Source organism: Lactuca virosa, chromosome 3 (genome assembly GCF_052849685.1).
Source record: "Lactuca virosa cultivar CGN04683 chromosome 3, Lactuca_virosa_CGN04683_v6, whole genome shotgun sequence".
Lineage (NCBI taxonomy): Eukaryota > Viridiplantae > Streptophyta > Magnoliopsida > Asterales > Asteraceae > Lactuca > Lactuca virosa.
In genome coordinates, this window is record NC_136428.1 from 288074800 (window position 1) to 288101592 (window position 26793).

Here is a 26793-nt window from a genome sequence, read left to right on the forward strand (position 1 = left end):
AGGATATCATTCACCAAATCACAGATTTTATCAACCAACGAATTTTCAGAAACAAATCACTTTTTGGGAAAATTTGATAAATAAAATCAAACCTCAACCATTCCATCCTTATAAACCAAACTCTTATAGCAATATGAAGTCAAATGCTACAAGAAGTTCGGTAAACAAAAAACCCAAAATAAAAACAACTAACAAACCAGGACCCATTCAGATTTGGGTACCTAAATCTTCTGTCTAAATTGCAGGTATCTAATGCTGGAGAACCCAAGGATGATACATGGTATATTGATAGTGGCTGCTCCAAGCATATGACAGGAAACCGAAACTACCTTCGTGACTTCAAACCCACCAAAACCAATCAAGACGTTACCTTTGGAAACAACATGACAGCAAAAATCAAGGGTTATGGAAACATAACAAATGGTAACTTCACCATAAAGAAAGTTGCCTATGTCGATGACCTGAAACACAACCTCATCAGTGTTTCTCAACTGTGTGATAACAATCTTGAAGTCCTATTCACCAAACAAAGAAGCTTGATCATGGACGCCAAAACCAAAGAAATTATTGTTGATTCTTACCGTGCCGGAAATATGTATCCACTTGACATGGATCTTATCTATGGTAAACCCGATATATGTCTGCTATCAAAAGCCCCAGCAGATATCAGTTGGTTATGGCACCGCCGCCTTTCCCATCTAAACTTTGGGTACATCAACAAACTGATCGGCGATGATCTTGTTAGAGGACTGCCACTTCTGAAGCTTGATAATGAAACTCTGTGTGCTGCATGTGAAAAGGGAAAACTTTCCAAATCCACTCACAAAAGCATCTCAGAATCTAGAATATCCGAACCACTAGAATTGCTGCACATAGACCTTTGTGGCCCTGCCAAAACCCAAACCATACAAGGGAAGAAGTACATTCTTGTTGTCGTTGATGGCTTTTCGCGCTTTACTTGGGTCTTCTTCTTAAGACTAAAATCAGAAGCACCTGAAGAGATGATCAACTTCATAAAACAAATATAACTGAAGCTCAAATGACCTGTTCGAAGAAACAGAAGTGATAATGGTTTAGAGTTCAAAAACAAGACTCTAGATTCATTTCTCAAAGACAAAGGAATTGAACATAACTTCTCAGTCCCATACACTCCACAACAGAACGGAGTTGTCGAAAGAAGGAACAGAACTCTATGTGAAGCTGCAAGATCAATGCTTATCTTCGCTGATCTGCCACAATACTTCTGGGCATAAGCAATAGCCACAACTTGCTACACTCAAAATCGTTCCTTAATCCATAAACATCTTCATAAAACACCATATGAAGTCATTAACAACCGAAAACCAAACATCAAATTTTTCCATATTTTTGGTTGTCGATGCTTCATAAAGAACAATAAAGACCACCTATCAAAATTTGAATCAAGGTCGGACGAAGGAATTTTCCTTGGTTACTCATTTTCTTCAGCTGCTTATCGAGTACTGAACAAACGTACCAGAGTAATTGAAGAAAGTACCGATGTTCATTTCGATGAATTTTATGTCAGGAAATTGGATCGTGAACATTTTGGTTCAAAAATGATCGATAATATTTTTCAAAATCCAATTCAACAAACACCTTCTCCTGACATAGACATTGAAATCGATCTTGATTTACTTTTTGAATATCCCAAAACCGCCTACAATTCTGAACTTCTAACTACTTCTATTGATTCTACAGGAACGACCACTGAAGGAACTCCACAAACAAACCGAAATAATGCAGATCAATTCAAGGGGGAACCACCTACACATACTTCTTCATTGGAACAAACACCAAATCCTCCTTTAAATACCCCATCCCCAAATATCCAAAACAATCCCGATGCATCATTTATGGGGGAACCTTCAAACCTATTCCAAGATGAAACTCCCGGAGAAGAACAATGGGATACTGAAATTCCAATTATTATAGCGGAAGAGAATTGCTTAATAAAATGGACCAGAAACCACCCAACTGACCAAATCATCGGAGATCCAAACTCAGGCATCCAAACTAGAGCCGCAACTTCTAATGATTGTTTATTTGGAGCCTTCTTATCCATGACTGAACCCAAAACCATACATTCTGCTCTCAAAGATCCAGACTGGGTAAAAGCTATGCAAGAAGAGCTAGAAGAATTTGAAAGAAATGACGTATGGAATCTTGTCCCTACCCCACCAGATGTTTCTGGTATAGGTTCAAGATGGGTATTCAGAAACAAAACTGACGATCAAGGAATCGTTTGTCGAAACAAGGCACGTCTCGTAGTCAAAGGATATTCACAACAAGAAGGAATCGACTACGATGAAACTTATGCTCCAGTTGCTAGAATTGAAGCAATTCGCATCTTTCTTGCATATGCTGCACATAAGAACTTCAAAGTATTCCAAATGGATGTTAAATGTGCATTCCTACATGGAGAGTTAGATCGCGATGTATACATCCAACAACCACCAGGTTTCGAAGATCCCAAATTTCCTGATCACAGCTTCAAATTGCAGAAAGCTGTCTATGGCTTGAAACAAGCACCCCGAGCCTGGTATGTGTCACACCCCCAAACCAAGGATGGCAGAAACGTCCGGGGGTGGAGGACTTCATGTATAGTATCATAACAGCAATTGTAATAGTAATTCAAGCAAACACAACCAACATATATATAATTGAAAAAAATTACATCATTGTATGAATTACATGTTTACGAATCAATTACAATATGTTGATAAAATATGAAATAGTAGACGCCTTAGCGTCCCATCCTCAAAAGCACTTGATTACCTGTTTAATGATTTCCTGAGAATACAAGTTGTTTGAAAAAGTGTCAACACAAAGGTTGGTGAGTTCATAAGCTTTTCGTTTGTAAAAGTAGTATTTGTGTTAGAAAAATCCAATATTTTCCTTAATGTGTAAATGTAGTCTTAAAACCCAAAGACCGAAATGTGCAAGTAATTTATCATATTTATAGTAAAACAATGCAAGTTTAAATCGACATAAACTCGTTAAATTTTAATGAAGTCCCCGTAAATTCCAATGTTTGTTAATACTTTATGTGAGTTTATTATAACCATACTATGACCAAGGTTGCCTAAAACGACGTTCTTCAGGCGTCGGAAATGTTATGACATTTGTCACCCCAGACCTATCGGTCTAACTGTTGCATGCAGTTTAGGTGTGGGTTTGTCAAACCCAATATAGATCTATACATAAGTATCACGCTCTCCCTCAAGGAGACTCTGGTTACAATACAGGAATTACGTGTTATGAAAACTTGGTACCGTATGGCCGTACCTTGCTTAATGAAAATATCCTTTGTATAAATGTACCCTTTTTAAATGTATGTGTTATGTAATGTATCATAAACTATACCTATTATAGTTTATCAACCAAGGGTAGTACGTGGTAATGTATGCAAACTATATTCAAAATAGTTTATTTAATGTTTGAATGTATCGATTGTACTTTGATTATAATCACTTGTTATTCTTTATATTTTATATGACCAAATCCAGTTGTAAACTGATGTGTGTCTAAATATTAAGATAAAATGTCATATATTGCAGTAACATATAATCACATAAAGATATACACCTTGCTCAACATGTTACAAGGTGAAATGAACTTAACAGCAACTTTTCGTTAAAAACAGTTTCTGTTACCGTTCTTAGAAAATTTATAGAAAAATCATCAAAGCTCTAAATCCAAATCCGCAAATTTTGAGAGTTTGGAATATGAGTCTAGTTTGTTCGTAAATTTTATCATGATTTTTAGTGATCTCTAACAGAGGTGAAAATGTTCATAATCACAGACTGGTCCGGGTTTGCCTCTGAAATGACAGGCAGTTTTGTAAAAATCACCATAAATTGTAGAAAAATCATATGGAGATGTGCAAGTAGCCATTTTAAAGCTACGAGTTTGAACTACTTGCACCTGAAACAGTTTTGAAAACTAAAATATTTAAGTTGACCAAAACAGTCCGTGATTAACGTCCATCTTTTCTGATGTAATCTGTTAGGAAAAGTTTAATTGTGTTCTTGATGATTTTACTTGTATTCCCCCCTTAAAACTTAAGAAAACATGTAAATGTATGGGTATGAACTCACCTTATGTGGTTTCAGTAGATGAAAGTGAGAGAGAGGAAGTGTTCAACTCAAGAACACTAAGAAGATGTCTTGATGATTCGAGAATCTAACACCGAATAAGATGGAACTTGTGTAAGATATCAATGATTTGAGTAGAATGGAGTTTAATAATTATGTGAATGATGAAGATACTTACTAATTGAAGAAAGAAATCCCTGGAGAAAGCCTTGAAGTTCTTGAAGTTAAGAGAAAAGATGAGAGAATTTTGGAGAGTGTTCTAGGTTGCTAAGTGTAGAATGAAAGAGTTTTATGGAGAATGAGGAGAGAGGATCAATCCTCCAGCTCTTAGAACGTGGGAAGAGCTGGAGATTGGCTGTAAAGGTCCACTAAGGAGACAAGGGGTAGTGGGAAAGAGTGGCTAATCATAGAGTGAGGTGTTAGTGGTTTGCTTTTGCCATAAATTAAGGAAAAGCAAATATTCCCTCAATAATTAGTTCAATCACCAATTCTTTTAATATATTTTATAAAAACCCTGGAGATTTATATATTTTGGGGCCTTAGTTTATAAAATAAAGTTTTGGGTGAAAATCCCATGTTAAAATAATGAAAAACGGAGTTAAAACGAAGTCGTAGTCGAAAAACCGGTAAAAAGGAGCTGTCTGCAGACCTTCGGACCTTCGGACCCTCGGACCCTCGCTTCGGATCTTCGGACCCTCGCTTCGGATCAGAGGCCTCGGATGCGAGGCTTCGGATGCGAGGCTTCGGTCCAGAAGCTTCGGTTTCGGATCCTTAAAGCTATTTTACTCGTTTTTACCCCGTTTCAAGCGATTTTTGACCCGGTCAAGGGTCGAGATGACCCAAATGATTACAAAAAGTTAAAGTAACTTTTGAGAGAGATTTGGGAGAGATTTCAAATAGAAAGAGATAGAGTGAAAACGATTTAGAGTGGTTTCGTTTGTGATTAATTTGAGTGTCCGGCTTCACAACGCAAGGTTCGTAAACCCCATTAAACCGTGTTTTAGTGTCTTACACAATCCCGATGATTGTGTAATAGTGTTTTATCGCTTTGGTTCGTTGTTTAGCACTTGTTAAGGCTAAGGAAAATCAAACACATGAACTTTCCAAATGATGATTTCTCATTAAAATAGCGAATTGTATAGTGATTTCATAACGTAAACCCTAGCATACAAGGGTTATTGGAGTTGACCGGTTTGACTTGTTGACTTTGAATTGACCGAAATTTGACGGTTGTCACATCATCCCCCCGTTAGAAGGAATTTCGTCCCGAAATTTTCATTTTGACTGGGATTTCAAGAGTTTGGGAAGAGATGTGGATACTTTTGTTTCATCTGATCCTCGCGTTCCCAGGTGAATTCGGGTCCTCGTTTAGCGTTCCAACGTACCTTCACGATGGGAATACGACTTTGTTTCGTTCGTTTGATTTCCCGATCCATGATTTCGACTGGTTCCTCCACGAAGTGGAGATTTTCGTTAACTTTGATTTCGTCGAGTGGTATTACGAGTGTCTCATCAGACAAACACTTCTTTAGGTTCGACACGTGAAATGTGGGATGTACTTTGTCGAGTTCCTGAGGTAATCGAAGTTTGTATGCTACTGGCCCAATCCTAGCAAGGATTTCGAATGGCCCGATGTACCTTGGATTTAGTTTCCCGCGTTTGCCGAATCGTATCATTCCTTTCCAAGGGGAAACTTTTAGTAGTACTCGATCACCCACCTGGAATTCCAAGGGTTTGCGTCGTTTGTCTGCGTAACTCTTTTGCCGATCGCGAGACGCTTTCAGTCTCTCTCGAATTTGAACGATCTTTTCTATGGTTTCCCTTATGATTTCAGGGCCAGTGAGGGTGCTATTAGAGACTTGCCCTCTAGCTAGCTGTGTATCCCCCACCTCAGCCCAACACAGGGGTGATCTGCATTTGCGACCGTAAAGAGCTTCGAATGGAGCGACTTTGATGCTAGTATGATAGCTGTTATTGTAGGAGAATTCGATAAGCGGTAGATGGGTATCCCATGCTTTACCGAAGTCTATCACACAAGCTCTTAACATGTCTTCCAACGTTTGAATGGTTCGTTCGCTCTGTCCGTCGGTTTGTGGGTGGTAGGCCGTACTCATGTCAAGCCTAGTTCCCAATGATTTTTGTAGAGACTGCCAAAACCGTGAGGTAAATCTACTATCTCTATCGGAGATAATGGATACCGGCACACCATGGAGTCGTACAATCTCTCTGATGTACGTTCTAGTCAGCTTCTCCATCTTGTCGGTTTCTTTCATTGGTAGGAAGTGTGCTGATTTGGTCAATCTGTCTACAATTACCCATATTGTGTCAAGCCCGCCCGATGTCTTAGGCAGCTTGGTTATGAAGTCCATGGTTATTCGTTCCCACTTCCACTCAGGTATATCCGGCTGTTGTAATAGCCCGGATGGTTTCTGATATTCGATTTTGACCTTAGCGTAAGTCAGGCACTTGCTCACATAGGTAGCAATCTCAGCTTTCATGTTCGGCCACCAGTATAATCTCTTGAGGTCCAGATACATCTTATCCGACCCGGGATGGATGGAGTATCGAGTCTTGTGTGCTTCATTCATGACGACATCTCGGAGTCCACCGAACTTCGGTGTCCAAATCCGGTTCATGATATAACGTGCTCCATCATCCTTGACTTCTAAGTTTTTATCCATTCCCCTTAATGTCTCTCCTGCCACCTTTTCTGGTTTCAAAGCTTCCAGTTGAGCTTCCTTGATTTGTATGGTCAGGTGGGAATGGATTGTCATTGTTAAGGATTTTACTCGGCGGCCCGAGTACTCCTTCCTGCTTAGAGCATCGGCCACTACATTGGCCTTGCCCGGATGATAACGAATTTCGCACTCGTAGTCATTCAGCAACTCTACCCATCTCCTCTGTCGCATGTTGAGCTCTTTCTGATTGAGGATATGCTGAAGACTTTTGTGATCAGTGAAGATAGTGCATTTCGTGCCGTAGAGGTAGTGTCTCCAGATCTTCAAAGCGAATACCACTGCTCCAAATTCCAGGTCGTGCGTAGTATAATTAACCTCGTGCGTCTTAAGCTGTCTTGATGCATACGCGATAACCTTCCCTCTCTGCATGAGCACACATCCGAGGCCTTGATTCGAAGCATCACAGTACACTACGAAGTCCTCGGTTCCCTCTGGGAGAGACAAGATCGGTGCGCTGCATAGGGCTTGTTTTAACGTTTGGAAAGCAGTTTCTTGTTTATTTTCCCACTTGAATATCACACCTTTCTGCGTCAAGGTGGTGAGTGGTTTCACAATCTTGGAGAAGTTTTGTATAAATCTTCGGTAGTAGCCAGCAAGCCCAAGGAATTGTCGAATTTCGGTTGGCGTCTTGGGTGCTGACCAATTCTCGATTGCCTTGATCTTGGAGGGATCCACATGTATGCCTTTCTCACTTACCACATGTCCAAGAAAATCCACTTCTCTAATCCAGAATTCACACTTAGAGAACTTAGCATAAAGCTTCTCCGCTCTTAGTGTCTCTAGCACTTGGCGTAGATGTAGGCGATGCTCTTCTTCGCTTCGCGAGTAGATCAAGATATCGTCGATGAATACGATTACAAACTTGTCTAGGTAGGGTCGACACACTCTATTCATTAGGTCCATGAATACCGCAGGTGCGTTTGTTAAACCGAAGGACATCATCACAAACTCGTAGTGCCCATAGCGAGTTCTGAATGCAGTTTTGGGAATATCTTCTTCTTGAACTCGTAGCTGATGGTAGCCTGACCTTAGGTCGATTTTTGAGAAGAAATTTGCTCCTTGGAGTTGGTCGAAAAGGTCGTCGATTCGGGGTAGAGGATATCGGTTTTTGATGGTGAGTTTGTTTAGTTCCCGATAGTCGATGCACATGCGAAAGGATCCGTCCTTCTTCTTTACAAAAAGGACTGGTGCTCCCCAAGGTGAGAAGCTTGGTCTGATGAACCCTTTGCTCAAAAGCTCGGTCAACTGACTGGACAACTCCTGCATTTCTGATGGTGCGAGGCGGTATGGAGCTCTGGCTACGGGGGTAGCTCCGGGTATTAAGTCAATTCTGAAATCGACTTGTCGTGCGAGTGGTACACCAGGAAGATCCTCTGGGAACACATCCGGGAAGTTACACACTTCGGGGATGTCTTTGATGTCTTTCACGTCTTGTTTCTTGTCTACTACATGGGCTAAGAAGGCGTGGTACTCCTTCCGGAGATACTTTTGGGCTTTGATGCATGAGATGATTTGTAAATTCGCACTAGGTTTGTCACCATATATGAGAAGGGTTTCGTCATTTGGTAGATTGAGGCGAACGGCCCTTTCGTAACATAGAATGTCGGCACGGTGAGGAACTAACCAATCCATCCCGATGATTACGTCGAAGCTTTTTATGGTGACTGGCATCAGGTCAATTTTAAATGTATGGTTGTCTAGAGTGAGAGTACATTCTGAGTATATATCGCTAGTGCGTTCTACTTTCCTATTTGCCATTTCTACTACATAAGTATCCTTTAGTGATTGGGGATTTTGTTCAAGTAAATGTTTATATTGGTGGCTCACGAAACTCCTCTCCGCTCCACTATCGAATAGTACGCATGCATAAGAGTTATTGAGGAGAAACGTACCGGTAACCACCGTGGGATCCTCGACTGCTTCCCCATGTCCTATTGCCAGGACTCTTCCTACTCCACCAGCATTAGGGGCTTGTGCTTTGGGGCAGTCTCTTTTGAAGTGACCTGCGTCTCCACAGTTGTAGCAGGTCCGGGTTGCCCCCGTACTGGCGACTTGGTTGATTGGTTGAGCCGGCGCTTTACAGAAACGAGCAGTGTGCCCCTTCCTGTCGCAGTTGTTACAGTGCATCTCCCTACAAGCACCATTATGGTGAAAGTTGCACTTGTTGCACTTAGGTAGTTTTCCCGCATATGGCTTCGGTGGTGCTGGAGTGGTAGCAGTAGTGACAGTATTAGTGGCAGCATGGACAGCAACAATTTGTTGCTTCTTAGCGGGGTCCTGTGCTGGTTGGCTCTTCTTTTCGTTCCAGAACTTCCTTTTGTTGTTTCCTCCTTTTGATTTATCAGTGGTGGTGGTTGTAGTATTATGACCGGCTCGGTGGTCAACAAGTTGTTGTGCCAGCTCCCTGGCACTGTCAAAAGTAGTTGGCCTTGAAGCCAGGACACTACTTTGCACGTGGAGAGACAGTCCCCAAAGGTATCGCTCCACCTTTTTCTCCTCCGGAGTAACCATTGTTGGGCAGAGGAGAGCCAATTCATTGAATCGGGTAGTGTAGGTTTCAAGGTCAGAGCCCGTCATCCTGAGGTTCCAAAGTTCTTATTCCAGCTTTTGAATTTCACCTCTCGGGCAGTACTCCTTCATCATCAACGCTTTTAGTTCTGCCAAGGTTATGGAGCTAGCCACTTCGAGAGTAAGTGACTTAATCCGGCAGTTCCACCAAGTAAGGGCCCGGCCGGTGAAGGTGAAGGCTGCGAACTTAACTTTGCTCGCTTCGGGGCAAGAGCACACCTGAAAGACTACTTCGGTCTTTTCAAACCATTGCATCAAAGCGATGACTCCCCCGCTTCCATTGAAGTTGTCGGGTTTGCCATTTGTGAAGTCTTTGTATGAACACTCTTTTGCACGCCACGTACTGTCTCTGTGGTTAGAGTGTGTAGCTCCCGATCCCGAACTACCAGCTCCGTTGGTCCCTATCTGCGACATTGCGGCCGCTACGGCTGCTGTTACTGCAGCCTGGAACATCGCGGGATCAAACTGTGGAGGCGGCGGCGGAGGAGGTGTTGCTGTGTTGCTGGAAGGTCTTGGTCTTCTCCTTGGCGGCATGGTTCTGGCATAAGTCGTAAACCAATGTACTTTTAGTAAAAGTGTATTTATAGGGAGAGAAATCTTTTATACATAAAGTATATTATTACGTTGTTTTCCGGTATGTTTACGATACATACGATTTTATACTTTTTATTGACCCAATACATTGGGTTATGAGGTAAAATGAAAGTATAAAATATTTTTATTATAGTAACACAAAATACTCCTATAGTATTTGTAAATGTTTAGTTTTGAGTTCTTAAAGTATCCTTTGTAGTATGTTATTAGGTTTGTTAGATTTGTTGTCCATCCTGACCATCCCCCGGTATATGCAAGTCAATTCCCGGACAGATATAGTTGATCAGGCTATATCCTTCCCAGACTTGATTTACATATACCAAGGCATACCCATAATGTACAACTCCTCTTCTTTTATTTTATGTTTTTCTAGTTATGACACTATGTGAGCATGTATGCATGTATTTATACTTTTAATAAAAAAAAATCATTTATTTTCTAAAAGTATATTTATTTGAAAAATGCACAAATCAGAGACTATTAGTCCCAATTGTGTTTATAGTTTGTATATCTTATGTGGTTTGATATACTTAATTCACTATAAACTGTGCTCTGATACCAATCTGTCACACCCCCAAACCAAGGATGGCGGAAACGTCCGGGGGTGGAGGACTTCATGTATAGTATCATAACAGCAATTGTAATAGTAATTCAAGCAAACACAACCAACATATATATAATTGAAAAAAATTACATCATTGTTTGAATTACATGTTTACGAATCAATTACAATATGTTGATAAAATATGAAATAGTAGACGCCTTAGCGTCCCATCCTCAAAAGCACTTGATTACCTGTTTAATGATTTCCTGAGAATACAAGTTGTTTGAAAAAGTGTCAACACAAAGGTTGGTGAGTTCATAAGCTTTTCGTTTGTAAAAGTAGTATTTGTGTTAGAAAAATCCAATATTTTCCTTAATGTGTAAATGTAGTCTTAAAACCCAAAGACCGAAATGTGCAAGTAATTTATCATATTTATAGTAAAACAATGCAAGTTTAAATCGACATAAACTCGTTAAATTTTAATGAAGTCCCCGTAAATTCCAATGTTTGTTAATACTTTATGTGAGTTTATTATAACCATACTATGACCAAGGTTGCCTAAAACGACGTTCTTCAGGCGTCGGAAATGTTATGACATTTGTCACCCCAGACCTATCGGTCTAACTGTTGCATGCAGTTTAGGTGTGGGTTTGTCAAACCCAATATAGATCTATACATAAGTATCACGCTCTCCCTCAAGGAGACTCTGGTTACAATACAGGACTTAATGGTAATTTGAAGTAAATGTCTCACAAAGTCATTAACGGAATTACGTGTTATGAAAACTTGGTACCGTATGGCCGTACCTTGCTTAATGAAAATATCCTTTGTATAAATGTACCATTTTTAAATGTATGTGTTATGTAATGTATCCTAAACTATACCTATTATAGTTTATCAACCAAGGGTAGTACGTGGTAATGTATGCAAACTATATTCAAAATAGTTTATTTAATGTTTGAATGTATCGATTGTACTTTGATTATAATCACTTGTTATTCTTTATATTTTATATGACCAAATCCAGTTGTAAACTGATGTGTGTCTAAATATTAAGATAAAATGTCATATATTGCAGTAACATATAATCACATAAAGATATACACCTTGCTCAACATGTTACAAGGTGAAATGAACTTAACAGCAACTTTTCGTTAAAAACAGTTTCTGTTACCGTTCTTAGAAAATTTATAGAAAAATCATCAAAGCTCTAAATCCAAATCCGCAAATTTTGAGAGTTTGGAATATGAGTCTAGTTTGTTCGTAAATTTTATCATGATTTTTAGTGATCTCTAACAGAGGTGAAAATGTTCATAATCACAGACTGGTCCGGGTTTGCCTCTGAAATGACAGGCAGTTTTGTAAAAATCACCATAAATTGTAGAAAAATCATATGGAGATGTGCAAGTAGCCATTTTAAAGCTAAGAGTTTGAACTACATGCACCTGAAACAGTTTTGAAAACTAAAATATTTAAGTTGACCAAAACAGTCCGTGATTAACGTCCATCTTTTCTGATGTAATCTGTTAGGAAAAGTTTAATTGTGTTCTTGATGATTTTACTTGTATTCCCCCCTTAAAACTTAAGAAAACATGTAAATGTATGGGTATGAACTCACCTTATGTGGTTTCAGTAGATGAAAGTGAGAGAGAGGAAGTGTTCAACTCAAGAACACTAAGAAGATGTCTTGATGATTCGAGAATCTAACACCGAATAAGATGGAACTTGTGTAAGATATCAATGATTTGAGTAGAATGGAGTTTAATAATTATGTGAATGATGAAGATACTTACTAATTGAAGAAAGAAATCCCTGGAGAAAGCCTTGAAGTTCTTGAAGTTAAGAGAAAAGATGAGAGAATTTTGGAGAGTGTTCTAGGTTGCTAAGTGTAGAATGAAAGAGTTTTATGGAGAATGAGGAGAGAGGATCAATCCTCCAGCTCTTAGAACGTGGGAAGAGCTGGAGATTGGCTGTAAAGGTCCACTAAGGAGACAAGGGGTAGTGGGAAAGAGTGGCTAATCATAGAGTGAGGTGGTAGTGGTTTGCTTTTGCCATAAATTAAGGAAAAGCAAATATTCCCTCAATAATTAGTTCAATCACCAATTCTTTTAATATATTTTATAAAAACCCTGGAGATTTATATATTTTGGGGCCTTAGTTTATAAAATAAAGTTTTGGGTGAAAATCCCACGTTAAAATAATGAAAAACGGAGTTAAAACGAAGTCGTAATCGAAAACCGGTAAAAAGGAGCTGTCTGCGGACCTTCGGACCCTCGGACCCTCGCTTCGGATCTTCGGACCCTCGCTTCGGATCAGAGGCCTCGGATGCGAGGCTTCGGTCCAGAAGCTTCGGTTTCGGATTCTTAAAGCTATTTTACTCGTTTTTACCCCGTTTCAAGCGATTTTTGACCCGGTCAAGGGTCGAGATGACCCAAATGATTACAAAAAGTTAAAGTAACTTTTGAGAGAGATTTGGGAGAGATTTCAAATAGAAAGAGATAGAGTGAAAACGATTTAGAGAGGTTTCGTTTGTGATTAATTTGAGTGTCCGGCTTCACAACGCAAGGTTCGTAAACCCCATTAAACCGTGTTTTAGTGTCTTACACAATCCCGATGATTGTGTAATAGTGTTTTATCGCTTTGGTTCGTTGTTTAGCACTTGTTAAGGCTAAGGAAAATCAAACACATGAACTTTCCAAATGATGATTTCTCATTAAAATAGCGAATTGTATAGTGATTTCATAACGTAAACCCTAGCATACAAGGGTTATTGGAGTTGACCGGTTTGACTTGTTGACTTTGAATTGACCGAAATTTGACGGTTGTCACAGTATGCCACATTGACAACCTTTCTCGAAGAATCAGGTTTTAAAAGAGGTTCAATCGATCAAACCCTCTTTCGTAAAATCTATAATAAACATCTTTTAATCGTACAAATATATGTTGATGACATTATTTTCGGTTCTACTGATGAATCTTTGAGTATTAAGTTTGCAGATCTAATGAAGAGCAAATTTGAAATGAGCATGATTGGGGAGATGACTACTTTTCTCGGACTTCAAATCAAACAGTCAACTGATGGCATTTTCATCAACCAAGAGAATTATGTCAAAAACCTACTCACTCGCTTTTCAATGGACAAATCCAATACCGCAAAAACCCCAATGGCTTTTGGATACAAAATCGATGCAGACTTAAATGGCAAACCTGTTGATCAGAAAATATATCGTGGAATGATCGGATCACTCTTATACCTCACTGCCAGCAGACCTGACATCATGTTTTCTACATGTGTCTGTGCCAGATACCAAGCAAATCCTATGGAATCCCATGTAGTTGCTGTGAAACGTATCTTCAAATACCTAAAAGGCACTCCCAAACTTGGCCTTTGGTATCCAGCTAAATCCGATTTTCAGCTGAACGCTTTCACCGACTCAGACTATGGAGGATGCAAGTTAGATAGAAAGAGTACATCTGGTAGCTGTCAATTCCTAGGAGGTAGACTAGTGAGTTGGACTTCAAAGAAACAGACTTGTGTATCCACATCAACAACAGAAGCTGAATACGTCGCTGCCGCCAGCTGTTGTTCGCAAGTCATATGGATGCAAACTCAACTGCGAGACTATGGCTTCAAAATTTCACAAATTTCCATATTTTGTGACTCAACCAGTGCAATTGCCATTTCTCACAATCCCGTTCACCATTCCATGACAAAGCACATCGACATTCGATATCATTTCATCAAAGACAACATTCAAAAGGGTCAAATCGAATTGCACTTCATCAACACCGAAGATCAAATTGCCGATGTCTTCACTAAGGCTCTCGATGAAACAAAGTTTCAATACTTCCTAGGCAGTCTAGGAATGTTAAATCCAGATAACATCCATCCTTAAACTTTTACTTTTTGTTTGTACAAAAGTGTGTTTACTTTCATTCAAAAGGAAAATTCAAAAACAATTGAAAATTGCTTTCCTTTCAAAAATACCAAAAACATTCAAATAACCAATATTTCCAAAAACATTCAGAAAAACAAATCTTTAAAAAAAAAATTAATAAAAGACTTGCCATAATAAGCTTTTATAGAACCTTGTGATTAATCTTCTCTTGACTTAATTTTCAGATGCTTATGCTCGATGAAGATTTTAAGTCATATTGATTCTCAATTGGAGTGAAGGTTCAAATATCTTACTTTTCATAATGTATATAACTTTATTTCCTTCGATTTTATTTCATTATTGACGATTTTAAACAATCAAGGGACATAAGGTTAGGAGGTTCAGATGAAAACAAAAACCCATGTGAGAATTTGTGCCTCGTCGATCTAAATCATTGTGGAAATCATTTCTTGTGAGCTTAGGTGTGTCACTATTTCTTATAAGGTATACCCAATTATATCTTGTCACGGTCTCATTTTTGCTTAGATATCAAAATGACCAGGGACGATACATTCATTTCTTACATACTAGACAAACTGTCTTTTATGCCACCTATCCGTACATAGATAAAAGCCAACCAAAAATGAAGACTTGCGATCCCATGATCCATCAAGCAAACAACGACATATCCTTACAAGAAAACCAAAGGAAAAACAAATATCTATCAACATCCAATCCTCAAAGACAAATCAACAAGAAAACAAATGGATTCAATAAAGATATACCAAACAAAACAAAAAAAATATATTCTATATTTGGTATTTTCAAACAAACTTTCAACCAAATGGTTATTTCAAAACAAAAATCATAAAATCCCGCGATTTGTTTTAACCATTTTTCACAAAAGAAGATATCTCAATCACTCAAGTCAAATACTCTTAAAAAGGTCTCAAATGTAGCAAATTCTCAATGCTAAAACAAAATATCTTTTTACAATAAATCGATATTGATCAACAAACAGGATACTATCAAAGAAGAAGTTGCAACAACAATGGATTTCCCGGGATACTGTAGCCTTCATCACTAAAGAATCTTAGTTGCAAACTGCACTATGTAAATTGCTAAACCCCTCTACATGTATTTCCCGACGGAGAGAGAGTGAACTTTAATGGCATGAATGAAGAAACCCGCTGAGTAATGTCGAAACCAGTCTTATGTGATTGATTATCTAATAATGAGACTAAGTGACTTTACAGGAAAAGCATAGCTGAACACCTCCAATATGAGTGTGAGTCGTCAGAGAGAGATATCACTCATTTTTAGTGATCATTAACTTGTTCTACTGCCAGAACAACCAAACACCCAAAGTGAAGTGTGAGCTATACCTATGAGCGTTCATCTGAATCGACCTGTTAGACCACTTGTCGTCATTAATAATGCTATAAAATCTAAGGAAATTTCTTTAGATACATATATGACTACCCTTTGCTAACCGAACCCGAGACTTTGATTCGGAAACAAATTTCTGAAAATCTTTTACATAAGATATGTTAAACCAAGTCACAAACTTTCAAAACGATTACAATGGTTTTATATATATCTTCTCATTGACAAAACTTTTATCCCAAATCTTCAAGATTAAAACTGTTAATGTGATTATATCTATCCTTATTTCATCAATGATCACATAGGGGGAAATTGTTGAAAAATGTTTTTATATGTGATCATCACTGAAATAAGACGAATTGGTTTTATATTATCTAACAAATATTATCAGTTATTTCAGGTTGCGTGGATTCGTGCTTAATTATGAAATAGAAAAATATGCAAAAGACGAAATACGCAAAGACGGAAAAATAGACACAATATTTGGTCGTTTGAAGACAAAACAAATCAAGACTAAAATCGTCAAGAATTTAAAAACCTCAAGGGTCAAAAATGGAAATTCAATTCACAATTGGATATATATATATATATATATATATATATATATATAAGTTCGTGTGTATATATATATATATATATATATATATATATATATATATTATATAAATATATATGTATATATATTATATTGTATATATATATATGTATGTATATTGTATATATTGTATATATATATATATATATATATATATATATATATATATATATATATGTATGTATATTGTATATATAGATTGTATATATATATATATATATACATGAATCATGCATATATATATATTGGAAAGAAATCTTCACAAAAGCAAAAGTACCAAACATCATGTCTGCTTCCAACCTTTACAATCAATCACTTCATTACTTTTCCTTAAACAAACAAGAGTTGCTTGATTCCTTTGCATATATATAGATGCATGTTTACATGAGTTTTTGTGTGTGTTTTGTGTTTCCTTGTAATATATCTCCTATTACTCACTCATCTCCAGAAGAATAAACACATAGCCAACCTCAAAATACTCTCCAAACACCCTCCAAGTACCCTCCTTAAACCTCCTCCAAAAACCCTTTCAAATCACCACAACCATCACCACCTTGCTGTTTTTCGACATCAGAATTTGCAAGTTAAGAAAAAATTCACCGAGCACAACTCAACAAGATAATACGGGAGAGATTTGCACCGCAAATTATTCAGGACCTTACCTACATCCAGGAATTTTCCTCGATTTTTTTGACCACTGCAACCCCAGAGAGACGCGAGAGAGAATTGGCTATCCAGAGAGATTTACTACGAAAATCTATATTCATAACCATCCAAAGCTCTTTCAACATCACCCTCTTTGTTACCTTATACCACCAAAACTACAACCTTATTCCACCTTCTACCACCCTCCAAATACCCACTTCAACCTCATCAAATCACCTTAAAAAAACCCATACCCACATACAAAAAACATTACCCGTGTATTTTGTATCGTTTTGTAAACAATTCATTGTTACATAAAAAGAACTTATTGTTACTTACCGGATTGAACTTTGAACAAATAGAGACACAGTCTATTAAGATCCAGTCCAACCCTAAGCCTGTTAGTCATTTATTTGACTAACAACTTAACAAAACAGTCGTTCCACAAGTCCCGTTCTAACACCACCTACTATATATATATTTATATATTTTATTAACGCTTTATGTCATTTAAATACTGTCATTTATTTCATTTATAGCTTTCAGTCATTTATAGCTTTCCAGTATTTATTTATTCCACACTTCTTATCTTTCCGCATCTAATCTCATTAAATATATATATCTGTCACCCAGTAACTGGTAACCGAGCCTTTTATTCGTGGTAATCAGATTTTTATATATTTCTAACACTTGTCATTTATGGCGACAAGCCCGATACCAATTTACAGATCATCTCTTGCGTCAAAGCCCATAAATACCTACGTAAGGAGTACCATGCCTTCTTAGCCCACGTAATAGATAAGGAAAAGGAAGAGAAAGACCTCAAAGACATTCCAGAGGACTGCGATTTTCCCGATATCTTCCCTGAAGATCTTCCAGGAGTCCCGCCAGAACGACAAGTCGAGTTCAGAATCGATTTAGTTCCCGGAGCTACCCCGGTAGCTAAGTCGCCGTAACGTCTAGCGCCAGCTGAGATGCAAGAATTATCCAGCCAACTAAATTAACTACTCAACAAAGGATTCATCAGACCGAGCTTCTCACCTTGGGGAGCGCCAGTCCTGTTCGTAAAGAAGAAGGATGGATCTTTCCGCATGTGCGTCGATTACCGGGAGCTCAACAAGCTCACTATCAAGAACCGGTATCCCCTACTACGCATCGACGACTTGTTCGACCAACTCCAGGGAGCGAGTTATTTCTCAAAGATCGATTTGAGATCCGGGTATCATCAGCTGCGAGTCTTGGAAAGAGATGTTCCCAAAACAGCCTTTCGAACTCGTTATGGTCACTACGAGTTTGTAGTGATGCCCTTTGGATTAACAAATGCACCGACGGTGTTCATGTTAGGGTCTATGTGTTGTAATTAGTCGAAGTATGTTTTGGTGTCTTCAAACATTTTGTAATCTATTTTACTAGGGCATTATATTCGAAGCTTAATGTTTAGTCCTTAGTATATTTTTTGTACGCTTTCCTCTCCTATAAATAGGAGTGTTTACTAGAGGCATAGATACGAAGTCTTTACAGAATTGTCTTTTGTACTCTGTAAAAATTGAGAGCGTAATAGAGCTGAAACAAGATCATATTTACATCCTGTGTTCAAATCTTGCATTCTTACTATGAATTTATTCTCTGATTAATACATTTCTCGATTCTTTGTTTCATCAATTGGTATCAGAGCAGGAATCATATCTCTGATCTGATTTTCACATTGTTCAAAAGGTTTTTGAATCAACTTTTTGATTCAAAAGTTTCCGCACTTTTTGAAAGTGAAAAATTGTATAGATCTTAGTCTGTGATTCGATTCTGCACTTAATTCATTGAATCGAGTGTTCTACTAGTGATTCTGATTTGAATTATATAGTTTGTTGTCAAATTCTCAATGTTTTCTTCAAAAAATTTCAAGGATTTATTCCGTACATCAATGGCGTCTTTCAATCTTAATTCCATGACTTCATTTTCTCATCTTCTAGGTTCATCCACCAAAATTCCTATGCTAATCCCTGAGTATTACAATCAATGGGCTGATCGTATGCAGGATTATCTCAATGGATTGGATGAAGAACTGTGGAATTGCATTTCTGGCAATCTCAATCCACCGATGAATGTTCAACCAATTGGATCATCTTCTGGAAATTCTGAAGTTGAGAATCAGACTGATCGTCTGAAAAAGCTGGAGAAGAGGTGCGTAAGAGAGCTAAGAGGAGCTTTGCCTCCAGTTGTTTACAACTATGTAAGGAGTTGTACAACTGCAAAGGAAATCTGGAACAATCTCAAGGAGAAATTTCAGGGGAGTGAGAAAACTAAAGTTAACTCTGTGAAGCAATGCTTAGTGGAACTGAAGGACTTCAGACAGAAAGATGGTGAAACAATTGAAGTTTATTACGATCATCTTAATGAATTGATCTATCGATGCAATCGATATGGTATCACCAGATCAGCCATGGAGTTCAATCTAATTTTTGTTATGGGACTTCGTAAGGAGTGGCGTAGTGTGAGCATGATGGTTAAGAATCAACAGAGTTTTGATACGTCAACTTTGAATGACTTGTACAATCAAATGAAGTCTCATGAAAGCGAAGTGAACGAAATTGCTGAAGAAACGAAGGCAAATTTGGGAGGTCCACTAGCTTTGGTTTCAAAGATCTCTGAAAGGGAAGCTAAGAAAGATGTTTCGGACGAAGATGAAGGGTTCATCATGAACTCAGATGATGAGGCGATTGCTTTCTATTCAAACAATCATGTGAAAAAGTTCTTCAAAAAGCCTTTCAATCCGAAGGCAAAGTCATCTGAGACAAAAGGGAATTTTATGAGTAAAAGTGTTGGGGATGAGAAGAAGAAGGAAGAGATGAAAGATACGAAGCTTGTTGAGGGAAAAACAGAGAAAAAGTTAAAAGGAGATGTTGGGATAGATTGTCATTATTGCAACGGTGCTAATCACCTTGCAAATGATTGTATGCTTCGAAAGAAGGATGAAAGGAAGAATAAGGTCAAGGATGAGGCGTACTACGCAGAGAAGCTAGAGGTGGTTCGTGCTAAAGCCAAGAATTTGTCATTGGTTGCAAAGGGTGAGAATGAGGATGATGAAGGAACTTATCAAATCTGGTCATCTGGATCAGACGATGAGGAAATGCGAAATCCAAACCACGGAGCAATGTATGCAAAAATGGAGGCAGAATCAGATGAGGAAACATACGAAGTTCATGGGAGATGCTTTGTATCAAAAGCTTCTGACAAATCTCCGATGACCACAAAGGTATGAAATATTCTTGAATCTTTTAATATTCGAGTACATGCTTATAATTCTGAATTAATATCTTTCGATGAAACTGTTACTTATTTTGATTCAATTGTGGTATCTGCTAGCACTGAGGCTAAGAAGTTGTCTATGCAGTTGCTAGAGACACAGAAGAGACTAGATTCGAAAATCACTAAGATAGATTGTTTAGAACTTCCAATAACTAATATCATGGTTGATAGGGATAATTTGTCTAGTGAAACTAAACTGTTGTTAGCCCAGAGGAACATTTACTGTAATTCGGCTAAACGATTGTATGGGAAATTAACTGAACTACATCACTCATGCGAAATCAGTAAAGAACAACATAGAAAGTTACTGCCATTTTTAGGTTATGAAAGAGCTACGGTATATAACATTTCGTATGACTGTGAAAAGGAAATAGCTGATTTTATCAAAGTTCCGAATGATAACTATAGATATGGAATAGTCATAGTAGATGAATGTCTTGATGCGAATGAATTAGTTAACATTGTGAATGATACTTTGACTAAATCTGAACAAATTCAAATTTTGAAAAAAGACTGAGAATTCAACATCTGATTCTCAATCTAATTTTGTTGATATTGAAGATAATTCTGATAATATTAGTGAAATTAGTGAGGTTGAAGATGTTGATTGTTCTCAGTCGTCTGTTGTTAAAGTTGCTTCAACAACTAAAGGGAAAGAAAAAGTTAAGGATTTGATGGTTGAAAATGAAACTGATATACCCTCAACTTCGAAAGTTGGTGATATGAACTTCGTGGATCTCAAAGACAACCAAACTGATGTTAGTGATGATGAAGATGAAGAGAAAATTTCGAAAGAAAAGGCATCTTCAAAGGAAGAAGAAATTCCACGAATAGTTGTTGATCAAGTGTATGGTGATACACAAAAGTTCGAAAAATTAATGAATGAAAAAGGCGAACATTATCTTGAAACAAATACAGTAGTTTATCCAAATTTCAAATGCACAGATGATGTCATTTTTCCAAATCAAGTTTTCATAACAACTGGAAATGTTGAGAATATCAAACCAGAATTAAAGAAGTTGGTTGAGGAGGATAATTCAAAAACAACTGAAGAAGGTTTTTTCGCAAATCAAAGCATAGTTGAAAACAACTTAACAAAGAATTCGTATGTATTTCAACGTCAAAAACCACAAAGACAATGGGTTGAAAAATCAAAAATTGAAAAAGAGAAATCAAAACCGGTTGAAAAAGAAAATGAAAAAGTTGTCAAACTAAACTCTAAGGAATTTAAAGATCAATTGACAAATTTTCGAAGGAAAACAACATTTCGAAAAGACAAGCAAGAAAGAAAATATTTTGGCAAAATGTTGAGTCTCTAAGGATGTCTGAATCAGAATCAACCAAAAATGTTTTCAAAGCTAAAAATTCCTCTTTTTTAACGAAAACCCAACATTCATCTCAATCAAATCATACAAGGTCTGAAGTAAATAAGCAACCAAAGTTTTCGAAAGTTTCTGAAACTAACAAATCAAGAGTTTTTCCAAGTAAATCTAATTCAATTCAACAAGTCTATCAACGACAAAATTTTAAATCAACAGTTGATTCATCCTATGCTTACTCTTTTATAACAAATCCCAAAGTTGATTTTGTTCCTCAAAAGCCAAATTTTCCTAATCACACAAAGAAAGAAACTATGAAAACGTCACGTGAAAAAGGAATGACTTCAAGGAAGAACATTGATCATTGGCTTGAAGGAAAAGGAAAAATGTATCAGTCGAATGCATATTCATAGGAGCAAATTCATGAAGCATATGAAAAATATGTGAATACTTCTTCGAACGGAAGTTCATCATCTAAGGATTCGAACATCTCGGTCAAAGCTTGGAGACCAATCACAAACTCAAAATGCAAAGGGTAAAGATAGTGAACATTCGAAACCATCAAAAACTTATGTTTCGGTTCCTTTACATGATGAAGTAAACTTGATTGATATTCTCAAAACCAAAGTTTGTGATTGGGTTAAAAGTTCGTCATTACATTCGAAATTGAAATCTAATTTCCAAGGACCCAAAAAGCCTTGGGTACCTAAATTTTTCCACTGATTGCAGGTACTGTGTGACGAGCAATATGATAACAAGTGGTACATTGATAGTGGTTGCTCTCGTCACATGACTGCGAAGAAGGAGAATTTACGAGATTTTCGAAGTCTCAAAAATGCAGGAGTAGTTAAATTTGGGAACAATCAAAAGTGTCAAGTCAAAGGATATGGGAAGATCACGAATGGATAATTCACAGTGAACCGTGTTGCATATGTTGAAGGTCTTCAACATAACTTGATTAGTGTTTCTCAACTTGTTGTGGGCACTGGCAATCAAGTTCTCCTTAACGAAGAAGGAAGTGTTATTTCGAATGTTAACACAAAAGAAAATATTACTGAAATCCAAAAGGAAAGGTGACATGTTCAGTCTGGACATCAATCCAATTGTAGGCAAACCAGTTGTATGCCTTCTGTCAAAAGCCACATCTGATCTAAGCTGGCTATGACATCCAAGACTTTCACATCTCAACTTTCGAAACATCAATAAACTTGTGGTACAAGATCTGGTAAGAGGTTTACCTGTACTTAAATTTGACAATGATTCTTTATGTGCAGCCTGTGAAGTTGTCAAGCAACATAAACAAGGTCATCCAATTACAATTGATTCAAAAATTGTCGCACCTCTGGAGCTTTTACATATTGATTTGTGTGGTCCTTCGACAATTTCAACTCTCAACAAGAAACGATACATTTTAGTTATTGTTGATGATTTTTCCAGATTTACGTGGTTTTATTTTCTCAGGCTTAAATCCGAAGTTGCACAAATCATGATTGATTTTATCAAGAAGATAGAAACAACATTGAAGAAGACTGTTCGAAAAATTAAGAGTGATCATGGAACTGAATTTAAGAACAATGTTCTTGATTCATTTTTGGTGGAAAAAGGGATTTCACATAATTTTTCATCTCCTTACACACCACAACAAAATGGTGTTGTAGAACGAAGGAATCGCTCACTTTGCGAAGCAGCAAGAACCATGTTGGCATATGCGAATTTACCTCAATATCTTTGGGTTGAAGCTGTATCAACAACATGTTTCACTCAAAACAGATTGTTCATTCATCGTCGTTTTAATATTACACCATACGAAATTCTGAATAATCGTAAACCTAATGTGAAATTCTTTCATGTTTTCGGATGTAGGTGCTTTATTATGAATCTCAAGGATCATCTTTCGAAATTTCAAGCAAAAGCTGATGAAGGGATTTTTCTTGGATATTCGCACAATTCTGTTGCATATCGTGTGTTAAATAAGCGAACACGAAAAGTGGAAGAAACTTTCAATCTCACATTCGATGATTACTATGTTAAACAAAATGAGCATAAAATTCCAATTCATCCAATTTTACAAGAAACACAAGTTGAAACTGAATCTTTACAAATGGATGATATTGATTATAATTTGATTTTTGGAATTTCAGATCATGCACTCGATGCTGAAATTCATGCTCCTGATAATCACATACCATAATTTACGAAGCTTACTGATGATTCATCATCAATTCCTCAAGAAGGTGAAAGTATGCAAAATAATCCACTGGAGGGGGAGCACTTGGATTCTAATACTCTAAATGACAAAGAGCATTCTTTCGAGGGGGAGAAAGAAATATTGAATGCTGATTTCGAGGGGGAGCATAGTGTTGAGGGGGAGCATAATAATGATGTTAATGATGCTTGTTCAATTGCAGACTCAGAAAACGATGAAATGTACGAAGATGCACCTTTGGAATTTGATCCAGCATATCCACCAATGGAAAAATGGACAAGAGATCATCCGAAGGATCAAGTAATTGGGAATCCACAAGAGGGAGTTTTAACAAGAGCTCAAATTCGTGCAAAGAATGAGGTACTGAATACTCATCAAGAATTTTGCATGTTCAATGTTTTCATCTCTAAAATAGAACCAAAAACCGTTAAGATTGCAATGGAACACTCAGATTGGGTTGTTGCAATGCAATCTGAATTGTCAGAATTCGAACGAAACAAGGTTTGGAGATTAATTCCTAAACCTGAAAATATTTCGATTGTCGGGTTAAAATGGCTTTTCAAAAATAAAACCGACAAAGATGGAAATATTGTTCGAAACAAAGCCAGACTTGTTGTAAAAGGATATTCACAACAAGAAGGAATCGACTATGAAGAAACTTTTGCCCCTGTCGCAAGACTCGAGGCGGTTCGTATTTTTCTGGCTTATGCAGCTCATAAGGACTTTGATGTTTATCAAATGGATGTAAAGTGTGCATTTTTAAATGGAGAGCTTGAAGAAACTGTTTACGTGGAACAACCCCCAGGTTTTATTAACGAAGAATATCCTGATCATGTTTATGTTTTAGAGAAGGCAGTTTATGGTTTGAAACAAGCACCACGAGCATGGTATGCAACTCTTACATCATTTTTGAAACAATCTAAATTTAAACAAGGATCAGTTGATCCCACATTATTTCGATAGAAAGTGGGGAATCATTTAATGCTTGTTCAAATTTATGTTGATGATATTATTTTTGGCTCAACTGACCCTGCCTTGTCTAGAGAATTCGAAGATTTGATGAAAAGCAAATATGAAATGAGCATGATGGGAAAAATCAATAATTTCCTTGGTCTGAATATTCGTCAAAGCAGAGAAGGGATTTTTATTAATCAGGAAAAATATACGAAAAATTTGCTGGAAAAGTTTGGATTGACGAATAGCACAAAGTTACGAGTACCAATGACAACTGGCATAAAGTTAACACCATCGTTAGACAAACTTGCAGTTGACATAACTTTGTATAGGAGCATGATTGGTTTATTAATTTATCTAACAGCAAGTAGACCCGATATCATGTTTTCTGTGTGTAATTGTGCCAGGTATCAGTCTAATCCACGAGAACCACATCTCACTGTTGTGAAGAATATTTTTCATTATCTTAAAGGAACAATTTCGTTAGGATTGTGGTATCCTTCGAAAACTGGATTCTTCGTACAAGCATACTCAGATGCAGACTTGGGTGGTTGTAATCTTGATCGAAAAAGCACAAGTGGTGGATGTCAATTTCTTGATGGCAAATTCGTTAGCTGGCAATCGAAAAAGCAAACATGTGTCTCAATTTCAACAGCTGAAGTAGAATATGTTGCTGCTGCTGCTTGCACTTCACAAATAATATGGATCCAAAATCAATTGCGTGATTATGCAATTAATATGAAAAAGATTCCATTATATTGTGATTCTCAAAGTGCGATAAGAATTTGTCATAATCCTGTGCAGCATTCGAAGACTAAACATATAGCTCTTCGTTATCATTTCATTAAACATCACGTGGAGGATGGAAATATTGAAGTACATTTCGTGAAAACAACTGATCAGTTAGCTGATATTTTTATGAAACCTTTGGATGAAAAGTCACTTGTGAGAATAATAGAAGAGCTTGGAATGATTGATGAAAATTTTGTTCCATGCGAAAAAGAAGAATAAGAGATAACGCAAAGTCATTCAGCATTCAGCGGTTACTGTTCATGGTCAACGCTTCGAATTCGCACGTTTGTCACTTATTTTAAGTGTTGATTCAGTGGTTACTATTCATGGTCAACGCTTCGACCGCTTCGAATTCGTATATTTGTCACTCATAAAGGAATGATAAAAATTCGTCTGTTTGCAACAAATACAATATCATTTTCATATTTTCGAAAATTCAAAAATACAAAAAGAATTTCTTTTGTTTTGTCCTTAAATTTTCGAAAAATTCAAAAATTCAAAAAGATTTTCTTTTGTTTTGTCCTTAAATTTTCGAAAAATTCAAAAATTCAAAAAGATTTTCTTTTGTTTGTCTTTAAATTTTCGAAAAATCAAAAATCCAAAAAGATATGTTTTTCTTTTGTCATTTAATTTTCGAAAATTCCAAAATACAAAAAGATTTTCGTTTGTTATGTCGTTATTTTCGAAACATTCAAAACAACAAAAATATTTTGATTTTTACTTCTTTTTAGTATTTTGTTGCAGATTATCATGACGTTTCAGAGGGTACTATGCAGGCAGTATTAGGGTCAGGTACATTTTTTTTGTATGAATCGATAAATTTTTCATCATTCAAACTAGTTAGGTTGTCCCTAGAAGCATGTTGCTGCATGTTGTCCAAAGCCTCCATGACTCAATGTGTGTGTATGAAAGCCTTAATGAAATTTTTCATACGAAAATTTCTTCCCAATCAGGCTTATATTCACATTAGTCTCTGAGCTACCTTACTCTTCTCAAAATGAGTTAAGAGTTTCCTGTTTGGTCCAAAAACATAACAGAGGTACTTTTCATGTCTTTTACCAATCTTTTTCATCCATAAAGTTCTTACATGATCACACACAAAGACATATGTCCAAGAGGTCTCTGATCAAACCAATCGAGAGTTAGACATATCAAA